This window comes from Corvus cornix, chromosome 3 (genome assembly GCF_000738735.6).
Source record: "Corvus cornix cornix isolate S_Up_H32 chromosome 3, ASM73873v5, whole genome shotgun sequence".
In the NCBI taxonomy this organism is placed as follows: Eukaryota; Metazoa; Chordata; class Aves; order Passeriformes; family Corvidae; genus Corvus; species Corvus cornix.
In genome coordinates this window covers 100,332,310-100,357,074 of record NC_047056.1, presented here as the reverse complement: position 1 = coordinate 100,357,074, position 24,765 = coordinate 100,332,310, and the positions used below count along the sequence as shown (strand labels likewise).

Below are 24,765 nucleotides of genomic sequence, written 5' to 3'. Positions count from 1 at the left end.
AACATGACTACGATTTTTTGCATATATACTGCCTTTTACAGGAACACCATCAGGCCCAGAGACCTGCGATGCTTGTAACCCTTTTCTACCTCGTATAATTTTGAATTCCACGACTTCTCCATCTCCCAAGCTTGGGATGCATTTTTCAGGGTTATTCTTTTTAATAGCAGTTCTATGCACGAATATGTCTTGCTGGTTGTCACACCTTGTTATAAAACCATAATTTTGCTTAACATTATACCATTTTACTATCCCTAAGGTCTTAGTTACTATGATCTTTTCCTTTTTCCGAGTGGCTGCTGTTTTCTGTCTCGCTGCGTCTTTGCTCTCTCCTTCGGTCGCTCCCGTGTTGGAATTGTTGGGGCTGCTGGTGCCTGCGCGCTCTTCCCGGGGTCGTGTTCGGGGCTGCGCGGGCCGGGCCGGGCTGCGCCGCTCAGTTCTCCGTGCGTCGCCTCCTCTGGTCGCAGTTTCGCTGCCGATGCCAGGCGCTGCACCCACATCTCGGCCGGGCCCCTGAGCGACGACCCCCCCGCGCCCTGCTCCAGCGCGCGTCTCGGCTGGGCGCGGCTCCGCTCCACCGCCATCGTCGCCTGCCGCCGCCCGCGCGCCGCCCCTCTCGGTCGGGCGTTCCCGGGGCTCACTCCACCACACACTGCGCGGGGCCGGGCGGGCACCGCCGGGTCCCGCCGGGTCCCGCCGCGCCTCGCTCCGCCACCGACACTGCGGCTCGCGTGGCTCCGCCTGCGCGCGGGAACTGCCTCGCTGCTGCTCACAGAGCGCTCGGTGCACGTGGCCTGGGCCGCACGGTCCCTGCGCCAGGCTTCCCTTCGCCAGCACACAGCTGACATTGCTCAACAGTCTCGGTAATTAAGTAATATTCACGAAAATATTCTTCCATCGGCATATATTTTGACTCCAGTATTAACTGTGTCCAAACGGTTTTCCAAAAGCCCTTGGTAAGAATTAAATCCCAAGAAACATAGAAAAAGTTCTTAAACAACCATGCCAGGAACTGTTTCAGTTCTTTTTGAGCTTGAATCAAGCTAAAATTTACAAATCGTTGTTCAAGAATCATTTTAAGTTTAAGATAAATGTCCATATGCGGCTCTGAGAGCCAAGAGTCTTCCCACCGTTCCTCCATAGTTTAGATACGGAATAGCAAAGCAAAACCAAGAAGAGGAATCCAAAGTTTCCAGGGTTTACTCACACAAATCAGTCGCTTAGGGATCGGGGATCGTTCTGCTCTCAATTCTCCACCATTTGTTGCAGTGGGGATACTGCAACACGCATATACCAAACCAGGAGTCCCGTGGAAAGGAAATATATATGGACAGACAGATTCTTGCTAGCTGTTTCAGAGATGTTTATTTCTCCAGCCGCATGGCCGGAGCTCTGCTGAGGAACTGTTCCAGTCACGGGACCAAGGGTCCTTCTGCCCGCGCAGGGAACACAAACCAACCCATGGGAACGAGGCTGAGCAGGGGCAGGGAATCCCCGTGTCTGTGCCCTCAGGGCCCCTCTCCCAGGGCTACACAGCAGGGGAGGAGACCCCAACATATTTCTTTCTATTTGATGGAGAAGCCTCAAGTGCTGTGGGTACTTTTCTTTCTTTAATGGTCACCATTTTACCCTGCCCGGCTCTAGCCTCCATTTGCTCTCCTTTTGCTGATACTATCCTTCATCAATCTCGATGCAAATTACCAATAAGGCCCTCCTACACCTCTGAGGTTCAGCTTTCATAACTGCATTAAGACAAATCAATACTGTTATTAATATTGCCACATTTGTAGATGGCGTGACCTGCCTGCAGACGCAGCATGCAGCAGGGGAGATACTCCCAGGACTACATTAAGTCTCTCCACTCCCTTATTTGCAATTCCTTTTTCAATTTGACTCTGCCATTTTATAAATATGGGGTGGGGTTTTTTTCTCTTTTTCTTGCAAATGCGAACTGATGAAGGCTTGTAGGACACACAATTTTGCCATCCCCTTCACGTGTGGGTAGCAATACTCCACAGACAGCCAAGAACTAATTGTCCTGTCACTTTCTTTGCAGTTGGGCTCAATGATCACTGTAGGACCTTTACAACTCAACTGCTCTATTCTAAATTTACTCCAGTCCCCCCCAGCCAGCTCACTCATCACCCACCAACGCACCTCAGCTTTGGCTGTTCACTTCTGCACATGCCTGTGGATGCATCCAGACAGCACAGGCAGCCATGCCAACACTTGTACTGGCTGACCGGCCGCTCTGGATTGTGTCCACTCACCCCTTCCTCTAATGCACAGTCTCTTCCCACTCACCTCTTGTGCCCTTCTCCTCCCCATCTTTCACACCAGGCCCATAAGCCACCATGCCTGGAGCCCATCTCGACATATGATTCAACCCACAATGCAAGGAAACTCCCAGAGGCCTCTAGGTCCCCACATTCCAGAAGAGCTGTTGGTCAGTTCACTCTGGCCATCAAAGGATGGGCACTACCTAAGAGCACGGCTAACCTGACTCAAGAGAGCCCAGATGCCATCACATCCCAGCACAGGCTCCTGGGCAGGTTTTCCAGCTCTTCCTGACCTCCAGGGTGCTACAATTAGAAAATTAGACACTGGCTAATGTAAAAGGTAATTCAAGTGTTCTCCTCAATAGCCCGCTGTGGCTGCAGTGCAGAAACACCTCAGACTGTGCGTCACCTGAGAGGCTGGTACTGCTAAGAGAGATTGATGATGGGTCCACAGCATAAACTGCTGCCCCTCCTTTTTCTTCCTCAGATTCCTCTAGTGGCACCTCTCCCGTTACCATTTCACCTAAGCAATGTGCTTGCAACACCCCTAATACCTACAATAATAGTAATAATGCCAGAGCATAAAGGAAACACCAAGCACTGACAGTATCAGGAAGCAGCAACAGGGAGGAGTTCAAAACATTCCTCAGAGGCCACGTATGCTTATTTGGAACACCTTCTACATCTATTGACTGAGCAGCTTCAACAGGCTCCCAGGCTGCTTTGATTTCACATGTTGTAATGCAGCCTGCATTTTTAGAAGGTGTCCAACTCCTGCCAGCTCTCCGCCTCCAGGGTTTCCCTTCTGCAGTTTACTTAGACAACCTTCCAACATAAATTTTTGCAACCTGAACCCTGTTGCTGTATCACTGGTACTTACATCTGCTCACAAAGCCACCCCAACAGTGCTTGGTGAATTTAACCTTTAACAATGAAGTGAAATGCAAAGCCATGTTCTCCCCTCAGCAGGGAAGAAAGAACAAAGAATTGTGGATATAGCATCATAGAATAGTTTAGGTTGGAAGGCACCTTTAAAGGTGATATAGTCCAACACCCCTGCAATGAGCAGGGATATCTTCAACTAGATCGGGTTGCTCAGAGCCCCCAGAGCGTTCCCAGGGATGGGGCATCTATCACCTCTCTGCGCAACCGTGTTTCACCACTCTTACAGTAGAAAACTTCTTCCTTACATCTAGTTTAAATCAACCTTCCTTCGGTTTAAAACCATTACCCCATATTGTGCCATTGAAAAAACAATCAAACAAAACAATCTCATTCTACAAAAAAACCCCCAGTTTAAAACAAAGGAGAGTGGGTTTGCTGGGTGTTGCAGGGATGGTGGGATAATCTCTACCCTGTTTTCCTTCAGTTTCCCTTGGCACTCAGTCTATCAGGGAAGTCAGCAAGTTCTTGAGAGCACAACAAGATACTCACCTGGGAGCTTAAATTAAACTCTCCAAGTGAATAAGAGACCAATGTCTTTTTCTGGAAGGCTATGACTTATGCTCCTCCCCAAGCAGGAACATCATGCCTTAGCTGTGAGACATTGGAGCTGGGCTCACAGGAGCCATAGAAAGCCTACCAAATGAACACATCTATTGCCTTAGATTTTTCCTGTGGAATTTTAGAAAATGCTCCATGCTGCCCTGTACATGTTCTTTGCATATATGCTGTGCTGGAGCTCTCCTTACAGCGCAGAAACACTTGGAGTACACGCCAAAAAGGTAGGATCAACATTAGTAGCTTAGGTCTGCAGTGACTAGCTGTTGTTCCACACCTCCAAAAACCGCATTCTGAGCATTCCCAAAGGTTTATTTACTGAACACGGCTGCAACATGGTAGTTAAACTATTGACAGCCTGAAGCCTTCTGTACAAGAATCTTATCTCTGACTGATGCTATCATAACAAGCAATTATCCCTGCCAGATTCAGGGAAACAGCAGGGAAATCACCAGAAGCCAGAAGCTTGTGCAAAGGAGAAACCTGCATGTCAACCAGGCCTCTCATGAAATACGTCATGGGCTACTCCACCACAGATGCATCTTGGTGAAGGAAGAAGCAATTCCCCCAACCCAAAGTTCCAGATTGCATTTCTGCATTATGTATCAGTTTTGGCTCCTGTCCCTCCCGACTTCCCTTACTGAATTGCAGAGTTATTCGGATGTTGGGTTGGTTTTTTTTCCCCAAGAAGACTATTGAAAAAGGCCACATACTGCCTAGTCTGACTTGCACACAAGCAATCAGCCTACAGCTAAACAGGGTACTGGCAGGTGGGGACAGAACAGTGCCAGTCATTTACTCTATTTCCTCTTAAACTTTTTTCCAATACAATTAACTAAATTGTGCAATTACACATTCATTGGCCAGGAAGTTTCTCTCTTCCCCTTTTTAGCCTCCTTTTCAGTTGTGTTTCCCTGCTTCACAGGATGCTCTAAACTAAACATTACATTCAAGTTACACAATAAAGATTTGGGAGGGATAGAATGAATGAGGAAGGTCATGGGAAGGGAGGTATCTGCTAAAACAAGATTTGCTAAGCAGCTACACAGGACCTAGTGTCAATTGCCTTTTATTAAAGGAGACTGTAATTTATATTAGCTAAGCTACCAGATGGAGGGACATAAGAGAGCAGTAGTTAAAATAGCTCAAAAACTTTCCAAGGACTGAATGAAGCCTGAATTAATTCAAAATCCAAATTATAGTGATATAAGCTGTTATGGCAGAGCCTAGGTGCTTCACATAGCCTTAATCCTCTCTGCATATTGAGGCTATTTTATGCTGTGTAAAACCACACTCCAGCTGCAGAATATGCAGCTGCATTTAAATTAAGTTTATCACAAACTAGTGCTCCTGGGCAGATCATTTATTCATTTAGAAAAATCTACACACTCTCATCTTTATTAGGGGAAAACCACCTTGGAAGTGAAGCAAAAACCAGATGCACCAGTGTCTTTTTAACCTCGAGAGATCTGGAAAAGCAATGTTAAGTGCAAAACTTCCAGCACACATCAATCATGGCTTCAGAGGCTGTAAAATATCAGCCTCAGGTGACAAAGATTTTTCTGAGCTGAGGGGTCTTCCCTGCTCTGCCAGGACAGGCTGCCACTTCCTCACAGGCAGCCCGCCTGCAGCTTACCTTGGCACAGGCTGTCCCGACACAACCACAGCATGTGCAGATGGGTTCAGCCAGCAGCAGGGCTGTCTGGAACACAGCTGGCTCTCCCTCAGGAGCCACAGGGACACGTGGGTGACAGTGCTGGAAGTGCCCTTGTCTTTGTACTTGGTGGGAGCCATGACCTGAGAGAAACCAAGCACCTGGAGAAGTCTGATGGTGACCACCCTGACGTCTTTGTGACCTGTCACTGTTGCTACTCCAGTTAGGGATTTTTCCCTCTTCTTTCACCCACTTCTGACTAACAATTAAGAAATGGGTTTAAATGGAGGCTGATATCACGAGCAGCTGCCTGGCATCTCCATGGCTTGATGTGGGCAGCAGGGTAAGGACAGGAGACAAGTAATGACAAACGGGCACCCTGCAAGCCCCACGGCACACCAGCCACAGACACAGAACCTGGGACAGGGTTGTCACAGTCACAGACAGAGATGGCAGTGGTGGCCAGCCTTGAGTAGCTCAGCCTGTGGCACCGCTCTGACCCAGCACCTGCACATCTTCCTCAGGCCCGGCTGCATTTGAACACCAGGCACAACACAGGGAGTGCACTCGTGTGGAAAGCAGCGGGCACAGCATTAAACCCCTTGTGGAACTCACACGCCACTGACAGTTCATCTTTCTGTCAAGGCTACTCCACCTCAAGACACACTTCTCACAAGCCCCTGAAGAGCCATTAATATTCAATAGTCAGCCTGGACTTTTGCATGCATACAGCTCAAGAATATCAAAACTTCCACCAAAATGTTTTTGCAATGCTTTCCTGGAACTGAGCAAGCAATGCAGAGCATTTTTGTTAGAAACATGTCTCCCTATCAAGCATAAAAAGCCATCAAATCCATTAGTGATTCATACAAGACCTCAGCACCAGCAACGGGCATCAAGCATCTGAAAACAAAGCTCGGCACCAAGGTGCAGCTAATTCAAAATGTCCCAACACAAATTGGATTAACCAATGCCTGGCCGTGAAGCCCCTGGTGCCCAGAAGGTGATGGCTCAGCCAAATGCTGAGGAAGATCATCCTTGAATGTGTCCTGCAACAAATCAGAGCTCTGGAAATAGCCAGCAAGTGCACCTTCATTTCCAAACTGTGGCTTCTGAATAAAAGCAAGCACTCAGTAAATTCAGCTGTTTCTGGTGCTATCAGTTCGGAACAGCTTGCCTCACTTAAGGGACAGGGCTTCTGGAAAGCTACAGCACACACCATGTGCACAGCCTGCCAACAGCCCCCAGCAGGGGCCAGGAAAGACAGAGTCAAACACCAGGAGATCTGAGAGAAGAGAGATCACAGTTGGCGTGACTGAGCAGATCAGATCTGGCAAACCCTGTGTATACCAAGACGTTTTGTCAGAAGAGAGACAGAGAGATCCCCTCCTGTGACAGGCTCAGCAATTGCATCCGTCCTCCACTCTGGACAGTCCAGCAGTACTTCATCAGGTGTCAGCAATGGAATTTTCCCCTGCAAAGATTCCTCTCTTCTTTGTGACTCGTAGGGACACATTGCTGGAGCCACAGATTATTCCCCCTGAAACTGCAAGCTGCTTAGGAGGGCTGTTCCACCTGAACAGGATGAAATGGACTCTTTGCTCCCTTGCAAGTCCCATCGGGTTCAGGAAGCTTCCCATGAGGACAAACCTGGGACACAGAGCTTTAGGGCCAGATTTAGGAATGAATGCCATTTTAAGAAGCATGACATGAGCAGAACAGAAAGTTGTGGCTGCAGTCTACAGAGCTGAATCTCATTTACTTTCAGACCATTACCACAGCTCAAATTACCCTCAGCTGGAATGAAATCTAATTTCCATTAAAAAAAATTATCTTTTGATGCATCTTCTGACAACCCTAGAAGAAACCCTGACTGGTCCTGGCAGAGCTGCTGCTCCTGGGACGAGCCTGGCATGGAGGAATGTAGCACCTCAGGTTCACACTGTGCTCCCCAGAAGGGACAGGCACGTGCAGTGACCAAACTCTTGACACCCAGAGCAGGGGCTTCAGCCATCACTGGGAGTGCAGCACCCTCAGTGAACCATCCCCAGCCAATGAGCAGGGGAACCACCTGACATGAAAAGGTCTCCCACAATGTATTTCAGTCGGTTTGCTTCTCATCAAACCTAAGCCAAGGGAAATAATTTGCCATGGGATTTGGGGGAATCAAGCTTCTTACACTGGGGGTGGTCTTGGTCTGCATCCTCCACCTGGATGCAACCATACATGGTTCATTGCACAAAGCCACTAGACAGGATGGACACAAGCACATGCTCATTCCCATTTAAATGGTTCTGACTTTCAGAAACACGTGATTCCACAACTGTCAAATATCTGTGCTTCCAGCCCACGTTTTATTTGGCAAAGTGCCTCCTTTAATAAACTCTTACACACAGGAACACCCATTTTGTGGAAAGCCTGCCAGAATCCCTCTGAAGCAAAGCTGACATCCATGAGCTTCAAGAGCAACAAAACTCAGCCCAGCAAAAATCATGGAGATCAACCATGATATGCTGACCCCACTTTCTTACCTCCCCCCGTCCTCTGTACAGTGATTCCAGCTCTGTCAGTACAAGAGCTTTAGGAGGATGGACACCAGGGAGGGGAGATCAGAGAGGTGACACAAGACACAGGGGTATTGACTGTTGAAAAAGAATCTTGAATTGGAAACTAAAAGGAAGAGCAGAAACCCCAACTTGTTCCAGGACGGTGCTTTGATCACTCTGCAGAGGACGACAAAAGGCAGCTGCCTGTGATACCCACCGGCCAGGCAGCTCCTGCCAGGCCCCTGCTCCCAAGCCTAGGTTTCAAGCTGGTGCCTTCCCTTCAGCTCTGGCGAGGGAAATACAGGATTTTCAAGCGTCTTCTAACATATTGAACAGATGTTGCTTCTAGGCCCTTTCCTAAGCCCTGCAAAGTATGCTTGCTTTTATTTCTTGAACACACATTTCATAATTAAAGTTGGTGTTAATGGTTATGCATCCACAACATCTTCCCATGTAACTCCCACTCTCCTCTCACACACAAGCATCTTTCATCCAGCAGCCCTGAACTGCTCTACAAAGAAAAGTCTGCTTCTCCCCAGATAAGTTTTAAGAAAGAGAAAGTGACTGTGTTTGGAGAAACAAAATTTACCTGCTAAAAAAACCCCTCTTTATTTAAGAGAAATAGGAAAGGATGCCCTGCAAATGCTAACTGGCTTTGACAGCGGCTATCTGCATTGTGACCTAACCAGCGAGCTCTCTCCCCTCACACAGTGGGCGAGCTGCCAAGAACCGAGCATCCTGCGCACAATACCCTTTTGAAAGAAAAAAAGAAACCTGAAAAAAATTCCTGCTAACCTCCGAGCAAGGAAAAGCTGCTTTCTGCACAGACAGGCCAGGCTGTGTGGAGCAGAGGTGAATGAGAAGCGCGGCGCGGAAGGCTGGCGAGGCCGGCTTGCAGCACGCCCACACGCTGGCTCCCAGCCCCCTGAAGGCATTTCTTTTCCTCCCTCCTCCCACCGCCGCCCCCGACTATTCTAAAACGACTTTGCATGAGCCACGCGTCAACTTCTAAGCACAGGCACCATGCATTTCCTTGTTCCATGCCCAAGCTATACCATCCATCACGTTTGTATTTTCAAGAGATTACAAGAATCTGGTGTTTGCATACAAGGGACACACAAGGGAGACACAAGTGTACATGCTCCCACTCCCAGACAATTCGTGTGGAATGCTTCTTGCACTTCCATTGCTGGGAAGTACGTCCCCCGGTGCTGGTATGCTGCATGGTTGGGGAATCAGAAACAAACCCCTTTGCCACTCTGACCAGTCCACCGGTTAATTCATTATGATAAACCCATTGTCCAAAACAAAAACATTATTTAATTGCTAAACCAGCTGCCCAAGTTTAGCTGTTGCTCTTGGCAAACATACCAGGATCTCAGTACGCCTGTTTTTCAGCAAGTATCTCTGTAGATGCAAGCCATGCCTTCCACCCTTAAAGTCTCTGAGTGTCCCTGTCACCAAATCCAGTGTTTTTCAACCCAAGTGGATATTTAAAGGGATACCATCAGCTCAAACACCTCTCTGAATACACTAAGATTACAGCAACTGAAATACTAGCAAGCATTCTTTCCCCCCCACCAGCTGTTAAATGTGCAATTAATGCAGCTGCACTCTTCCCCATCAGAGAGTCTGATTTCCTTTAAAAACAGAGGGCAGAATAAGAAAAAAAGGTTAAAACATATTTGAAGGAGTCACCAAAAAAACTGTCAGAAGGTCTCAAAGGCTGATGCCTGAACTGTTTGTAACTACAGCTATGTCTAAGTTTTCTTGCTGCTTAAGTAGATTGTGCCGCTTGAGACAAGCGGCTCAATCACTGGGAAATACGTTGCATGCAAGGGAAGAAAAAGGCTGGCCAGGTTGTAACTGGCATCTTTTGAACAGAATGCTGCTTGGCATGGGTTTCCAAGTATCTCAACTGACATGGATCACCAGGGAAAATTCTTTAAACTACTTGCTGCTTTCTCTGATTTGAAATAGATACACATCTACAGGACAAGAAACACTGAAACAACCCAAATACCACTGCCATTTCTTTCACACTAGTTACTCACAGGTGTCTATAAACCTACTGTGCAAATGATAAGCAGCATTTCTTAATAATAATAAAGGCATCTTTCATGCAGTGCAATCCAGAAGAACTGCAATATTTCTTAGATTACAAGACTGATCTGCCCTGCCCACCCCTCCCCCCCGGCCCCCCCTCCCCCAGTTCCTGCCTTCTAATTCCAGCACAATCAGAGCAGGAGAATGCATAATTCATCCTGTGGTCGACCCTGTAGGTCTCACAGTCATTAAGCAACATAACACCAAACTTCCAGAAAGGTCATATTTCCAGGAGATTCAGCTGAAGATTCTCTCCTATCCACTGAAAGACTCTGAGAGGTAAAGTAAGGAGCTCCTCATGTAGTATTTGCCCCTACTGTTCAAGGATTCACAATTACTTTGCTAGCAGAGCATGACAACAGGCAGAGGATATTTATCTGGGTAAGCCGAGAAATGCAGAAATCAATGGGTTAATTAGCAGGTTAGCAAAACAAAACCGACTTGTGGAAGCTTTTATACAGCAAAAGACTGATGAAATGAAGATAACTGCATTTGTTATACTCTCCAGCTGGTAGAGGATTATTGGAACAATGGAAATTTCAGGCACTGATTCAAAACAATTTCTGTTCATTAAAGCTAAACTTCAACAGTTTTGCAAGAGCAAATCTTTTCACTATCCATGGGTAGGTTCCCACACAATACAGTAACACAGTTAACACAAGATAAGATAAACCTCTTGCCAAAAGAAATTTAACTTCAGCCCAAGTTAAGCTCAATGAAGATGTAGATGTTGGACACAAACAATTTTCTAATACAGATAGTGAACAAAGAAACTGATCCCACATATAGACATTATGGAAAGCATCCTAGGAACATGAGGGAAAATACACCTAAAAAAAAAACCTCTGTAGTTCTTCCATAAACTGGAAAAGACATAGCATTTTTTCCTGAATCTGACCTAAAAGTCATGCTTGAAGGAAATTCCAGCAGTTCTTTGGAAATGTGTGAGATCGTCTTCCCATGAGTATCTGTGCATCTTACACATGAAAACTGTACAACATCACTGATGACAGTTTCACATCACTAAAAGGAAGTAAAAAACCCAATGATATAGAATTTTAATTCACACTGCCCCTTGGTCTACCAGCATTCTTTTCTCACCCATGTCAAAGTAATCAATACTCAAAAGAATGCTGCCTTGCTTCTAAAAAAAAATAAAATCACATTGCATGAGTATTTTTAATTGCAACATTTCTAAACCCAGATCACATGCTTTTTTTTTTTTGTTTTTGTGGAGTGATAATCCAAGTTTAATGTTGCTTAGGCTACAAATTAATCTCTATCCCCAGCTCCCAACAACTGGCCCATGTCACTGCCATGCCCATGAGCTAGGGTGGTAGAATGGGGGCATCACAGTGCCAGCTGCAACACACTGTGAGCGAAGCATCGCCTGCACCGACAGAGCGACAGCCTCATCTGAGAACTAGAAAGGTTTGTCTACACAAGTTCCTGTCGGTGCAAGCAGCCAGCTGCAAGAGCAAACCCCACTCCAGCACCATTGCAATTCCCTGAACAGATGAAGCTATGCCAACAAAAGCACTTTTTTTGCCAGCAGAGCTGACTCCTCAGCAGAGCTCCTGACAGTGTTGCGACAGCCACTCTAGAGTGGCACCCTTTTTTTCCCCTCACAGTTTCCTACACTTTCACCCCAACACAGAGAAAGGCAAGAAACAAAGAAATGCAGAGAATAGGTGTCAGGACAAGGTGATGCGTGTCCTGCTGGCTGGCCAGCACCTCCTCATCTAACCTAAGGAAAATGTGAGGAGATTATCTGCCTTCTTCTCTGAGCCCCTCCACACTACATGAAATCACGCACACTCAGCTCTAAGATCCTTTTGCCTGAATCAAAGGGTTCCCAATGCAAGCACCTGAGAAGAATTGAGGGGTCAGGAGTGAGGCAGATACTTGGCCCTGAAACAAGCAATGCTCCTCCTGGCTCTGCTCCCTGGCCAAAAGTACCCAACAATGCTGGTGGACCCTGTGCAACATCGCATATCATACCAGTGATATCAGTGGCTGCTGAAATAGTCCCCCAGTCTTTGCTCAAATTTCATCGCAGGCAAGAAGAGCTTTTGAACTGAAACTACGACAAATAGCACCCATTAGGAAAAACGGGAAATATTTTGGGGAGGGAGTGATTGTTTCCTCCTTTCTTCCTCCCACAGAGAAAATTTGATCTTCCTACCAGATTTTCATTTGTGAATGGGATTACAGGACAATGCTCAGCTACAGTGCTTGCCTACAAGTATTCCTGTGAAAAAGCTCAGGATTTTGTCACATAGGTATAAATCACCCAGCTATGAGCAGGAGACACAGACCTACTGAGCACCCAGCTGTTTTTCTCAGCGAACCTTTCGTTCCCGATGATGCACTAGATGACCTTTTCCCAAACCGAGCAGGAACTTATTTACATAGAAACTTACTTGTAAACACACTTGCCTTGTTTTATTTCTTATTTCTTGTAATTCTCCTTACTTCGGCAGCTAGTGTGTGCTGGAGCCATGTGCTCCAGCAGGTCCCCCAACAGCCTGATGAAAATCAGGGCTGGCAGACGCCTTTGCTGCCACAACCTCACAGGAATAGGGTGTCCCCCCTTGCTCGGCTTTCAGGGAGCTAGGGTGACCTTGGCCGCAGCCATCCGTCCTCCAGCACAGCCCCAGACATCTCCCAGGCGAGGAGACAGCCAAAAAAGCCAACTCACCAGAGGCAAACGCCATTAAAGGCCGTTTGGGAAGGTTGGCAATAGGAAGTCCGGGTCTGTAGGAGTTGACTCAAAGCGCCCTGCAACATTCATGCGGCGGGAACTTCTCCGGGTAAACCATTAACCACCATAAAGCAGAGCTGCGAAACGCCCCTCACCACCGGGGAGGCTCACGCACACCCGAACACACGCGGGCTGCACGGGGATGTGCACACACAGAGGTACAGATAGCCACACACGCACAGACATACAAGGACGCAGATACGCACACACAGCTTGGGGTTTTCTGAGGGCAGGGGAAACACTGGCAATTCCCTCTGCTCGGGGCGAGGCGAGCGCTGACACCGCAGCCCCGCGGCGGTAGAGGGGGGGATCCGCTCGCATCCCGCGGACGCGAAGAGGGCACCCGGATCCGCTCCGCATACCCTGGCGGCGAAGGGAGCAGCCGCCTCGGCTCCGCGCCCCGCGGGGATGTAAGAGATGCGCGGAGCACTCCACGCCCGCAATCCAGACAGGATATTTTGAGCCCTCTCTCCCTAAAAATACCCCGCCAAAACCCAGAAATCTGCCCCCTCCCTCCAGCTTCGCTCTCCGACAGCCCCCGCGGCAGGAGAGAGAGCGCGGACCTCCCGCAGCCCCACCGAAGTTTCCGCGCCGCTCCGCGGGCGGCGGCGGAGGAGCTCCAGCTTCTTACCCGGCTGGTGGAGCGGGGTCCCGGGGCGGCCTGGAAGCGGCGGCGGCTGCGCGGGGGCGCGGCGGCTTCCTGGGAGCTACAACTCCGCGGCGGCGCCCGGGCGAGCCGCGCGCCTGCGGAGCGGCGGCGAGCGGGGAGGAAAAGAGGAAATGAGCGGGAGGCGCATTGGAGGGAGGGAGGGGGAGGAAGGAGCCGTCGCCGAGGGACCAGGGAGAGCGAGGGACAGAGCGCAACTTCCCCGGCGGGGCAGCGGGCGCGCCGGGGGGCGGAGCGCACCGTACCGCCGCTCCGCGGCCGCCCCGCGGCGTGCGCAGCGCCGAGCCCCGCGCAGGGGCCGCCCGCCGCCGCCGCTCCCGCCGCGCCGGACACTTGGTATCGCCCTGCCCGGCCCCGCCAGGGCCGCCGCGGGCAGGAAGTGCGGGGCCGGGGGGGCAGCGCGGAGAAGCAGCTCCGCGGGGCTGCGCGCCCGCGAGGGGCTGCGCCTCCCCCGCTGGCACTCGCTGCCGGTCCCACCGGCACCGCGGGCGCGTGCATGGGTAGCGGGGCGGGAAAAGTTCTGATTTTTGATGCTGGGGGATTTTTCCTTTTTTTTTTTTTTTTGTTTGTGTGTTTGTGTATGTGGTTTTTACCTCCAAAACAACTAAGGGAACGCCGGGCAGGGACCTCTCCTGCGGCCTCAGCTCGCCCCAGGCCCTGCACGCATCCGCTGGCGCGGCTGAAAGTGCCCCGCGCTGGGTGCGCGGGGACGGAGGGAGGACGGCGGCAGCAGTGGCCGCTGGAAGCGAGAGCAGACGCCTCCCAACACATGGACCCCACGCTTCCCTCTGAAGAGGGCAATGGGACAAGCCCCCCTACCACCCGCAGTGCCCTCGTCCCGTGTCGGCAGTGGCCCCCAGCAGGGCGGAGAGCGGCACAGGTGAACTTGGTGCCGTCGGCTGAGTCTGTGGACGGGCGCCCACCCTTCGCTCACTGTTCTGCGCAAGATATGAACTTGCAGAGCCTCTCCGCGTACCCCATCACAAAATGGAGGGGATTTACGGATTGATGCTAGTCTGCTTCCTGAGGGAGATGATTGGAAGCGTTGCTCAGAAATATGGCATGTAGCACAAAGAAGTGAATCTTCCTGTTAGGATATTCTTCCCCACCCCTACCCCCAGCTCCTGCCCAGCACATTTTCAAGTCAAAAATATATGGAGAATTTAATGTAGTTGTCACTGTGCCTTATCGGTAGCTTTCATTCTGCGTCCCCTTATAGGAGACTCCATGAGCACATTCAGTGCTGTCGTGAGATAAGAACTGAATAGAGCTGAAATCAAGGCCACACCAGGAAAAATATACTAAAAGATTTAAGCGACAAACCTTGGGGGGGGGGGGGAAACAAACAGAAACATTTCACCACCAACAAAGCAGCAGTTTTTCAAAGCTTATCTGCATTAAGTCCAACAGATTTGCATAGGGACAGGGAAAAAAAGAAAACAACAGCAACCCACAAAAAAACCCAAAAAAACCAACCAAGCAAAAAAACCCAAAAACAAAACAACAAAAAAAACCCCCACAAACCAAAACCAGAGAAACCAAACCTTTCCCATGTACTCCAAAGCTGTAATACCTTGAAACTGGATACATTGATGCAAAGAGAAGAAAATGTTACTGAGTTTAAAATGTTACTTAACAATAGCCACTTTCTCCAAGGCCCTTCAAAAATAGTTGAACCATTTTGCCAGCTTAAGAAGAAATTAATAAAAATATCAGCCCAAGGAAAAGAACAAACTTGGAAAATAAACAACCTGAACAGTTTAAACTAGAAGCAACTCAACCAGGGACATATAATGGACAACATATAATGGAAAACTCTATGCAACCACCATCGCTGCCAACTTCACCTGCCTGAAGCCGGGTTCTCCTGGCAGGAGATATGTGAGTAATCCCCTTGATTTCCCAGCTAATCCTTCCCTGTGTAAGCATTGCCGACGTAAGCGCGGCCGGACGCAAGGATGGGGCTGTGGCTCCCGCCGTGCCTCTCCGGCTGCTCTGCCAGGGAGGGCGGTGGCACAGGTGACGGCACCACTCCGCCCAGGAATAGGTGGCAACAGAGCAAGTACCTACTTTAGGCCTCCTCCAAGATTTACAGCCCTCGGGGCTCAGGTTTGGCGAGAGAAAACAGTTTATGGCACTCAACCCCACTTTCATTTTTAACGTGGCTGTCACCTGGTAGCCCCAAGAGCAGCAGGTTTTCCTCTGAGCGGCACTGCCCTGTGTCCTGTGGTGGACAGGCTTTGAGATGAGACCTGCAGCCGTTTCTGAGGCTGCAGTGGCTCGTCTCCAGGATGCCCAGGTTCCAGTGAGGATTGGCAGCTGTGAGTACTGTGTTCTGTTTGGGGTGATCCTCAGATGGGTCTCTTTGTGCTGCTCTGCGCCCTGCTCAGCACGGCTCTGAACGTGTCTGTCCGGAACTGCCTGTGTTGGGAGGCTCAGAGACATTCTGTGGTCGGTGGGTACTTACTTGAGCAGTGCCCGTGGCTGCTGCTCTCTTTGAGCCCTCTAGTACTCTGTGTATTATCGCACAAGAAATTGCATAAACACAGAAAATAGTTCTGTGTTCAACAGTTATTGGGGAACACACAACAAGATCCAAATGAGGTGTTGCTGTCATTTATGCCCAACTTCTTTCTTCAAGAAATGCACCTTTCCAGCATACAAGATGGTTCAATTCAGATAGATGGCCAACCAGAGAAATACCACCAAGATGTCAGATGATCTAGAGTCCTAATGCTTACTAATGAGCAATTCCTAAGTTACAGAAATCCCTGGGGAAATGAAGAAAAATGGATGTAGAAAGCTGACAACTGCTCACAAACAATCTGAGATGAAAAGAGGCTGCAGATTCACTCCTGCAATGCGTTTGTGAGGGCTGCTGCTCCCCTCCCAGATGGGTAATGGAGCCGGTGAAGGGTCTAGAAAATATATCTTATGAGGAGCAGCTGAGGGAGCTGGAGGTGTTCAGCCTGGAGAAAAGGAGGATCACAGGGCACAGGGGACCTTATCACTTCCTGCAACTACCTGAAAGGAGGTTGTAGCCAGGTGGAGGTCGATCTCCAGGATAACAAGTGGTAGGGTAAGAGGAAATGGCCTCAAGCTGTGCTAGGGAAGGTTTAGATTGGATATTAGGAAAAAATTCTTCACACAAAGCATTGTCAAGCACTGGAATGGGCTGCCCTGGGTGGAGTGTTGGAGTCACCATCCCTGGAGGTATTTAAAAGATGCGTAGATGTAGCACTTAGGGACATGGTTTAGTGGTGGACTTGGCACTGGTTAGGTTAATTGTTGTACTTCATGATCTTAGAGGTATTTTCTAACATAAATGATCCTCTGATTCTATGAAGGTGTTTGCAAAATTGGTCCCACTGGGTATATCTGGCTTATTGGAAGTTCTCCTTTTGATGGTGTATGTTTGTTAAGCCTGTCTGTAATAATCCTATGATGACCTAGCACAGACCTTCACAAACTTAAATCCACAACCACTCTGGCATCTCACCTTTTGTTTGATTTTCCTTTCTGCTTTTCATTCTGGTTCTGTAGTCAGGAGTACAAAACAAAGAGGAATTAAATTAGATTCATCTGCATCATTCCAACTATGCTGAATTTGAAGATAATGTGTGAAGTTCCTTTTGCTGTCTGGGGTTTAATCATCAAGAGATTAGATGGAAACGAAGGTATTTGAGGTGTGTGGCTTTTTAAATTTCTTCCGTAATAATGTGAGCTTCATAAGGCTATTGCTAATCTTGAATTACTATCTGGCTTCCTGTGGTTTGCCATGATTAACTGGAGGAAGAGAATAAAGTGGTATTTACCTTTTTTGAGCAGTTTATCGACTTGACCTGGCCAGCCCAGCACCAAAAAACAAAGGAAGAAAATTCTGGCAAGGATTAAGTATTCAGGCCACTCTTTCCCCACTGGTTTTCTGATATCTGTCTAGATTGTTGTGATGGAAAGTGCTGGTGGGGTCCTTGAAGGTGACCAATTGCTCCAGACGAGTCCAGGCCAGGTGTCTGGCAAGGAGATTGCTGTGGGTCAGGCTGGCTCTGATCTGACTCTCCCAGAAGAGCCAGGACTTGCCTCCTCTGCAAGCAGTGACAGCAAAAGCACACCTTCTGGCTTTGAGCTGGGCCATGGTCATCCTGGTCATCCCCACACTGTCATCCTGGAGGCACTTGGCCCTTCCCCAGGGAAGCTGGTGGCCAGCAATTTTGCCTGAGAAGGAGCTCCTGCCTGGCCAGGCCATTTGCAGAACAGCCCTGCAGGAGAGAGTGGAGGAGCACCCCTGAGACCCCCTCCATTGCTGAGGTTCCTCACAATGTACATTTGATGAAGAAGAAAGCAATGTTTCAAAAAACAATGTAATTTTTTTTTTTTAAATCCTCTTTTAATCTTGTTTTTGGAAATCCCTCAATGAGGGATCACTTTAGGGAAATTCAAATGAGAACAGTAATGGAGACATGAGCCAGTATTATTTGCCTTTGATAAAACCAAGGTGGTTGGCAGGTGCTTGGGGAAATAAGAGGGAAAATTATGTATCAGAACTATATTCTTTGTTAAATTTTGAATTCCAGTGATAAACCTCTGGATGCTCATCTATAAAGCCTCCTATTTTTGCTACCAGATGCTGGGGCTTGAACCTTTGACTGCATTGGTTTAACCCCTCTTTGCGCTCCTTTGCATTTCCAAGTCAGACTAACCAGGCAAACAGAACTCGGGAAATTCCAGCTGCATCCATGGTTCTTATGGGCAAGCAGCATCACCTGAACAGACAGACCTAGTATTTAATGTACTACCAAACCAAATATGCCAAGGGGTTTTGCCAGTCATCTGGATCACAGAAACTGGAAGTGAAAAAGAGCAGGTAGACTTTTACAATGCATTTTCCTGCCAAAGCAAGATTGCTCCCTGCAGTATTTTCTAGTGTACTTCCCTGGCCTGTTTTAGATGACCTTGTAAGATGGGGAGAGGCAGGAGGAGGGAATCTGCTAGCTACCTCCAAAGGCTCTTTGTCTACTTTGAATAATGTAACATAGAGCAAGGGAAAATGAGTGTTCAGAGAATGTAGCTACAACACAATATTTAATGTAATTTTTGCATGTTTTTCATCTCCAACCTACTTGCTATGCCTGCCACTGTGCCAGTAACATCAGATAGATGAAAAAAGAAAGTAACAAAAATAGTGTAAATAGTCCACCTTTTCATGATTGCTCTTCTTTCTCTTAGCAGGAGATTGTCTTGGGTGCTTTCTTCCCCTGTGAGGAAAAATAAATGGTAAGAGCTGCAATGATTGGCAGCAAGCCTGAGAACAGCAGATGTGAGCCTATACAGCTGGACAAATACAAAAATGTACTTTCTACCTACATTTGTATTAAAGTTGCCCCAGGGATACCCCAGTGCCTACAGGGGGGCCTTAATATTTGAACAGCCAAAGCCATCAGGCACATTTACATATATGAGAACACTTGGTATCCTTTTCAAAGTCAAAAGGAGCAACAATTAAAGCAACATAAAGGAAAATTGGCTGCGTGGTTTTTCTCTCCCATAATAGAAAGACTGAGGGTGGAGATATTAAAAAAAAATTAGGCTTGACAGAGGTGAAGAATTTATGAATTAAACTGACACGTTTTCATTTCATTTACTGTTGTCTACCCATTTATTACATGGAAACCTAAAAAGGACCTGATTTTGCTTCCCAGGCTGCAGTTGCTATGTCAGATGCTAAAGTTAGGTGTTTTAGACAAGATTTTTATATTAAAGTTTCTTACGCAAAAAGAGAAAGACTTTGCTAAATAAGGAAAATTTAAAAGCCTCATTTCTCTCTATGGTGCTTTGCTATAGTTTTTCACTCTGGGGTTTGCTACGACATTTGCTGAGATTCATCATCAAACAATATTTGGGGCCAGGGGCATTTTTAGCTGTATCTATTAGCAAAAAAATGGAATTTCTTACACTCTATAGCCTGCTCATGATTATTTCCAGTTGCATCTACCAATAACCCTCTTGTTCCACAGGATCTCTGCACAAGGATATCCACCATCAGGGCAGAGCAGCAGGGCCTTGGGTGTCTGCCTGTGATCCCGTGGCATTCCCACCTGGGCTTGGCATTCCCATCCAGGTTATTTCCTCATGCTGGCAGCAGCAGCAATTTCAAAACACAAAATGGTATGTCTAATTTGTCTGAGCAGAAAATAACAGAGAGCCCTTGAAACGGATGAGTTCCCACAGAGAGAAGTAGCCATTGAAGAACTCGTTTCTGTGAGATATAACAGAGTGAACTCTGGTTTTGTGGTTCAACATGGCAAATTTATGCTGAGAACAGGGGAAAAGAGTAAGAAGACTCAAGTGTTTCAGTGCAGCAGAAAATATCAATGCTGTTACTTGTTTCTATTCTGAAACATGACAGGAGAATGCAAAAGTCAGAAAATCAGTATGAAAAAAATACTGGTGTGCCTAAATGAAAATCAGTTTTTGCCTTGCAAAGCTTTTGTAATGCCAAGTGTTTTTGTTCAATAAGGGCAATGAAAAATAATATTCTAAGCCTGGTATACCCCCACAGCAACTTTCGGTTTTGCTGAGACCACTTTTTTTCATACGGCTGAACAAAAGAGAAAGATAAAGAAATCTGACAGTGCTTCCTGGGATGTTGGAGCCAACAAGATGATACTGTAGTGCTCTTGCAGCCTGCATGCTCTGGGATGCCTTCCAGAGCCCTGCAAAAGCCAGGGTACTCCACACACTGGCATCAGGATGCTGCTTCCCCAGCAGCCTGGGGTTAAGGGACTTTGCACCGTGTTTGCGTTTCTCATCCAGGGCTCAAACCTTACTGCTGGGACACCCACATCCCCATACCGCTCTCATCTGCATGAAACCACCCTGAAATACTTTTTATTGAAATTAATTTCCATCCTTAAAGTGGACTTATAGAAATATGGGGACACTTTTCAGCAGGGCCTGTTGCAGTAGGAGTTGGGGTAATGGTTTTAAACTAAGAGAGGGCATGTTCAGACTAGATACAAGGAAAACATGTTTTACAGCAAGAATGGTGAAACACTGGAATATCCACCAGAGAGCTGGTGGATGCCCCATCCCAATAAACTTTCAAGGGCAGGTTGAATGGGGCTCTGAGCAACCTGAGCTAGTTGAAGATGTCCCTGCTTATTGCAGAGGATTTGATTAGATGACTTTTAAAGGTCCCTTCCAAACCAAATCAATCTGTGGCTCTTTGAAAACAGAGTGCCTCATAAAGCAGCATTTCCCATAGGATTGAGGTCTTCTGCTCAGTACCTGAAGGCACAGCCATGTGTCTCATTCAGTGCAATTTGGAGGAAGTCAGTTTAATTTTGGCACTGGCAGTGGAGCACTCTTGTATTGCTCCTGTTGGTAATTAAGAGAAAGCAAATCACAGGGGAGGACACTAAAAGTATTAATTAACAACATTTTCAATGAGAAAAAAGTTAGTAATTTTGGAAAGGCTGCTTTATGCCTGAAGAAAATACTTAAATAGTGTAATCACTCTGTTGGACATTTGACAAATGCACACTAATAAGTAAATGGGGATATTGATTATGCATTTAGATAATTACCAGATCCTCCATGCTCTTGCAGGCATGTCCCAATTCTCTTGCCTCAAGCTTTGACTTCAAGTAGTGAAAAACACACCTAATTCCAAGCACACAGACAACCATGGTCACTCACTGGCCTGAAAAATCCATGTGTGTTTCTCATAAACTGGAGCACCCAACATGCGATCCCACAAAGCCACAGGGGCCAGTTTGTGGCAGGCACACCGGGGAGCAGATCCCCTGACTGTGGCTGCTCACCCAGTGGGATATCACAGCCAAGTGTAGAGGACTCCTGCTGGAATGGCAGGAGTCCTCCCCAGGGCAGGCTGCTTTCCAGCCTTGCCAAGCATCCTGCGCTACCTTTGCCACAGCACTACCAAAACACACACTTTTTTTATAAAACCAACAGAGAGAGGGGCAGCAACTTTGCAGCTAAAAAGGCTCACAGTTTCCATGGATGTTTGATCACCTTTTATCACAACACAAACCATGAGGCAATTTGCTTCAAGCAGAGGACATATTCTCTTCTCCAAGCAGACAATAATCCAATAAAAGAGCCCACTAGCAGGATCCTGGACAATGTGTGACACTGTGTTATTATCAGCATCCCATTGGTGTTCTGGCAAGGTATGGCCACACTCAGCTGATCCTCCTGACAGCGTTCAAAGGCACAGCTTATCTGAGCCACAGCAACTCGTCTGAGCTCAGATTGCCATGCAAATACCACCAGATTTTTTATATTATCATGATACCAGGTGTCCTGTTTTATATCAAGTTATATCCAGGCAACTTAGAGAAATTCAGTTACTTACTCCATGCTGGTGGTATCTGAGCAAAATTTATTCTGACAGAGGTTTTAGGTACGTGCCTTTATGCTGACAGAGACTGAGAAAGAGTAAAGAGCACTCAATGATTTTCTAAACCAGATGTATTCCTAAAAATGCTGGACTGGGTTACTTCCATGTAAGAGTTTCAGCACTGATTAATTAAAGTACAGTTTGGCTTCAACCCTGCAAACAGCATGTTTCTGCCCTTCCACACCTGGACTCCCAAGAATGAAAAAACGGCTGCTTTTCTTTGAGATCCTGTCAGGAACAACCAGCCTTTAATGGCACTTAAATTTAATTTTTGGTAACAAAAAGATAGGTAAACAAATTACACTGGCAGGGACAGAAAGCAAAAGTAGGGACTCTGGAGTTTTTGGGGTCTTTCCAGTGTCTTCCTTTCCTGGCTTCTGCTAATTGTTTTTCTTTCACACTGACAATGCATTTTTCCATTGGAAAAAAGGCTGCTTCTTTTGAGTCATCACTGCAGGAAATCCCCTGTTCTAGTAGGGTTCCCTCTGCCAGGCATTGGTGGCCACTGGCAGCCACCCCTTCCTCAGGGCAGGTCCTATCTCGCAGTGGTGGCATTGAAATAAAAACACAGACATCCTATTAATAGCGAAACTGTAGACAATTCCAGATGTGGAATTTGGTTTCTGAAATTACAGATCCAACCAAGCCAGTCCTGAACCAGTAAAATTCAGTTGTGTTTCTTCTGACTCATAACTGTTTTTTCAGAGAGGTCTTTAGCAAAATTTCTTCAGCAATTCCTCTGTTGTTGCCTGACTCATACTGAAACACCAAAATCATTATTAAAGTGAAATCGTAGCAAAGGGGGTGTGAATATGTGGCGTTTATCAGTTCAAAATGCTTTAAAAACCATATTTTGCTATGAAGCGTGCTTTGTCCAATAATTAAATACTGTCTTATTTACAAAAGCAAACAAAAATCTGTCATATACGGCTCAGAGGAAGTTTAGCACTTAGGGAAAAAAAATTAAATTTAAGGTTAATTTATTCTTCAATAAACCTTCATTTATCCTTCTGGCACATGTGTAATATTTGTGTTCAGCATCCCACCTGCTTTCAGTCTGAAGCCCCATCCATGACAGCAGGAAAGAGGATGCTCAGTGTGAAGTATGAGCTGTTCAGATGTCCCAGGATGAGCAGCAGTACAAAGTACACAACTGTGAGCAGTGACTCCTGATCATGGGAGCAGAAATACATGCAGGGGTGGGGGCAGATGTGTCCTCACAGTCCCCCTGACAGTGCAAAGGGATGGGAGAGGAGTCAGGCTAGTTGGCAAGTCACTGAAGCCTCCACTCCTGAGGAAAAACTCCAAACCTGCTGTGGTTTGCTTCTGTCAAAGGGTGATCTGCTGCAGGAGGATTTGTGGTATCGTGTGGGTGTCAGTCCACCACCCTCACTGTGGGTTTGCAGAGTGGAAGCAACAACCCTTTGCCTGATGGAACACTGTGCCTGGGAATGGCCTGGCCCCCAGCTACAGTGGGAGCCCCACTAACCCACCCTGGCCTTAGCAGTTCCATAAAGCTCAGAGGCCTGTGAAAGTGGACCTCAAAGGTGGCTTTTGGTGGGAAAAAGCGTTGCAACAGTGATTTGTTTGCTTTTTGAATTAAAACTCAAACTGTTGCTGCAAATCAATGGACTAAAAACATCCCCCCACGTCTGGGAGCTCATTTACCTTCTTACCAGCTCTGCAGATACTTAATTTGAATGTTGCTTCATCTCCTGTCTCCCTCATGTATCATCACTAATTAAAGTACACACTCTGCACTTACCCAAAGGAGGATGTGGGAGGCAGAAGAGGCTCAATCTCATTTGCTGCTGCTGCTGTATTGCCTCTGCAGAGCCAAATGCAGGGGAACCAGGGTCCTACTCAGAGCCTGGCAGCTGCAGCACAGACCTTTCCCTTCACTGCTCTGTGTAATGGAAATCCCCAGTGCATGAGTGGCCTTTCCAGGGGAAAGGCTTCAGTGAAAGAAGGGGCTGTAACTCCCTGGGAAGGTGGGGTGAGTCTGGTGAGGGCAGGAGCAACATCTCAATGTGGATATCTTCCCCCCCCCACCTATTTTGGAGATTGCTCAGGCCCAGCTGAGCAAGCCAGAAGAGCTGTGCCCATAGCAGCCCCATAGATCTGTGATTTGGCACCTCCATGCCCTCCAAATATTCCTACTAACTTCCAGCTCAAGTGAAATTCAAACAAAGCTTTATGCTTTATTTGGACACATCTTCCCCAGGCTGCATCACAGGGACACCCCTCTCGCATGTCCCCAAGAGCCCAGCCATCCCAAATGTACATCCGCTCGCTTCCAGCAGAAAATGAGATTGCTGACTTCTCCCCAGCTTCAGGTTCCAGACTAGAAGTCTGTGTCCTCCAGTCTCCACTGCACCCCAGCTGCACCTCACCCCCATCCCAGCCAAAATGTGGAGGTATTTTTGGCAGTGCTCAGCTCTGCAGCCACACTGGTCCTCATGCTCGCAGCAGCCCCACTGGCCCCACAGTGCTACAGGTGGCATCAACCTGTAACAGGAAAAGAGAGGCTTTAAAGCCTACAAAAGCCAGGGAGGGGATACAGACACTTTTAGGCTCAGAGATTATGTATGCCTCAAAAGATTCAAGAAGATGGTGTCAGAGGAGGATACGCTGAACTCAGCGTGTTTAACATTTGGACAGACTTTCCCTTGTCCCCATCTGAAGTTCTAGTGCCTGCTCTGCTCTACATGAGTGAAATGCATCCGTGTCCATAAAAGCTATGGAAAAGCACTGCTGAGAACCTCCACAGCTCTGAATAATTAATTCACAGAACTATAAAAAGCTACAAGGGAATGAAATTTAGAAA

At 47.4% G+C, this 24,765-nt stretch overlaps 1 protein-coding gene and 1 long non-coding RNA gene across 3 annotated transcripts in view; one reads left to right on the top strand and one right to left on the bottom strand.

Moving 5' to 3' along the window:
* HPCAL1 (hippocalcin like 1) overlaps window positions 1-13,735 on the bottom strand; it is a 66,310-nt gene extending 52,575 nt beyond the window's left edge. The window contains exon 1 of the mRNA XM_039569428.1: window positions 13,481-13,735. The gene's annotated coding sequence lies outside the window, so the exon portion shown is untranslated. The remainder of the gene's footprint in view (window positions 1-13,480) is intronic.
* A 109-nt stretch (window positions 13,736-13,844) lies between these two features.
* Window positions 13,845-20,626, top strand: LOC109143756. Of its 2 annotated transcripts, XR_002044109.3 has the most exons (4): window positions 13,845-15,397; window positions 17,060-17,202; window positions 18,746-18,790; window positions 19,531-20,626. It is a non-coding gene; the product is annotated as an uncharacterized LOC109143756 (long non-coding RNA). The 2 variants fall into 2 exon arrangements; XR_002044108.3 differs by lacking the exon at window positions 13,845-15,397 and having other exon boundaries at window positions 16,765-17,202.
* Window positions 20,627-24,765: the final 4,139 nt, after the last annotated feature.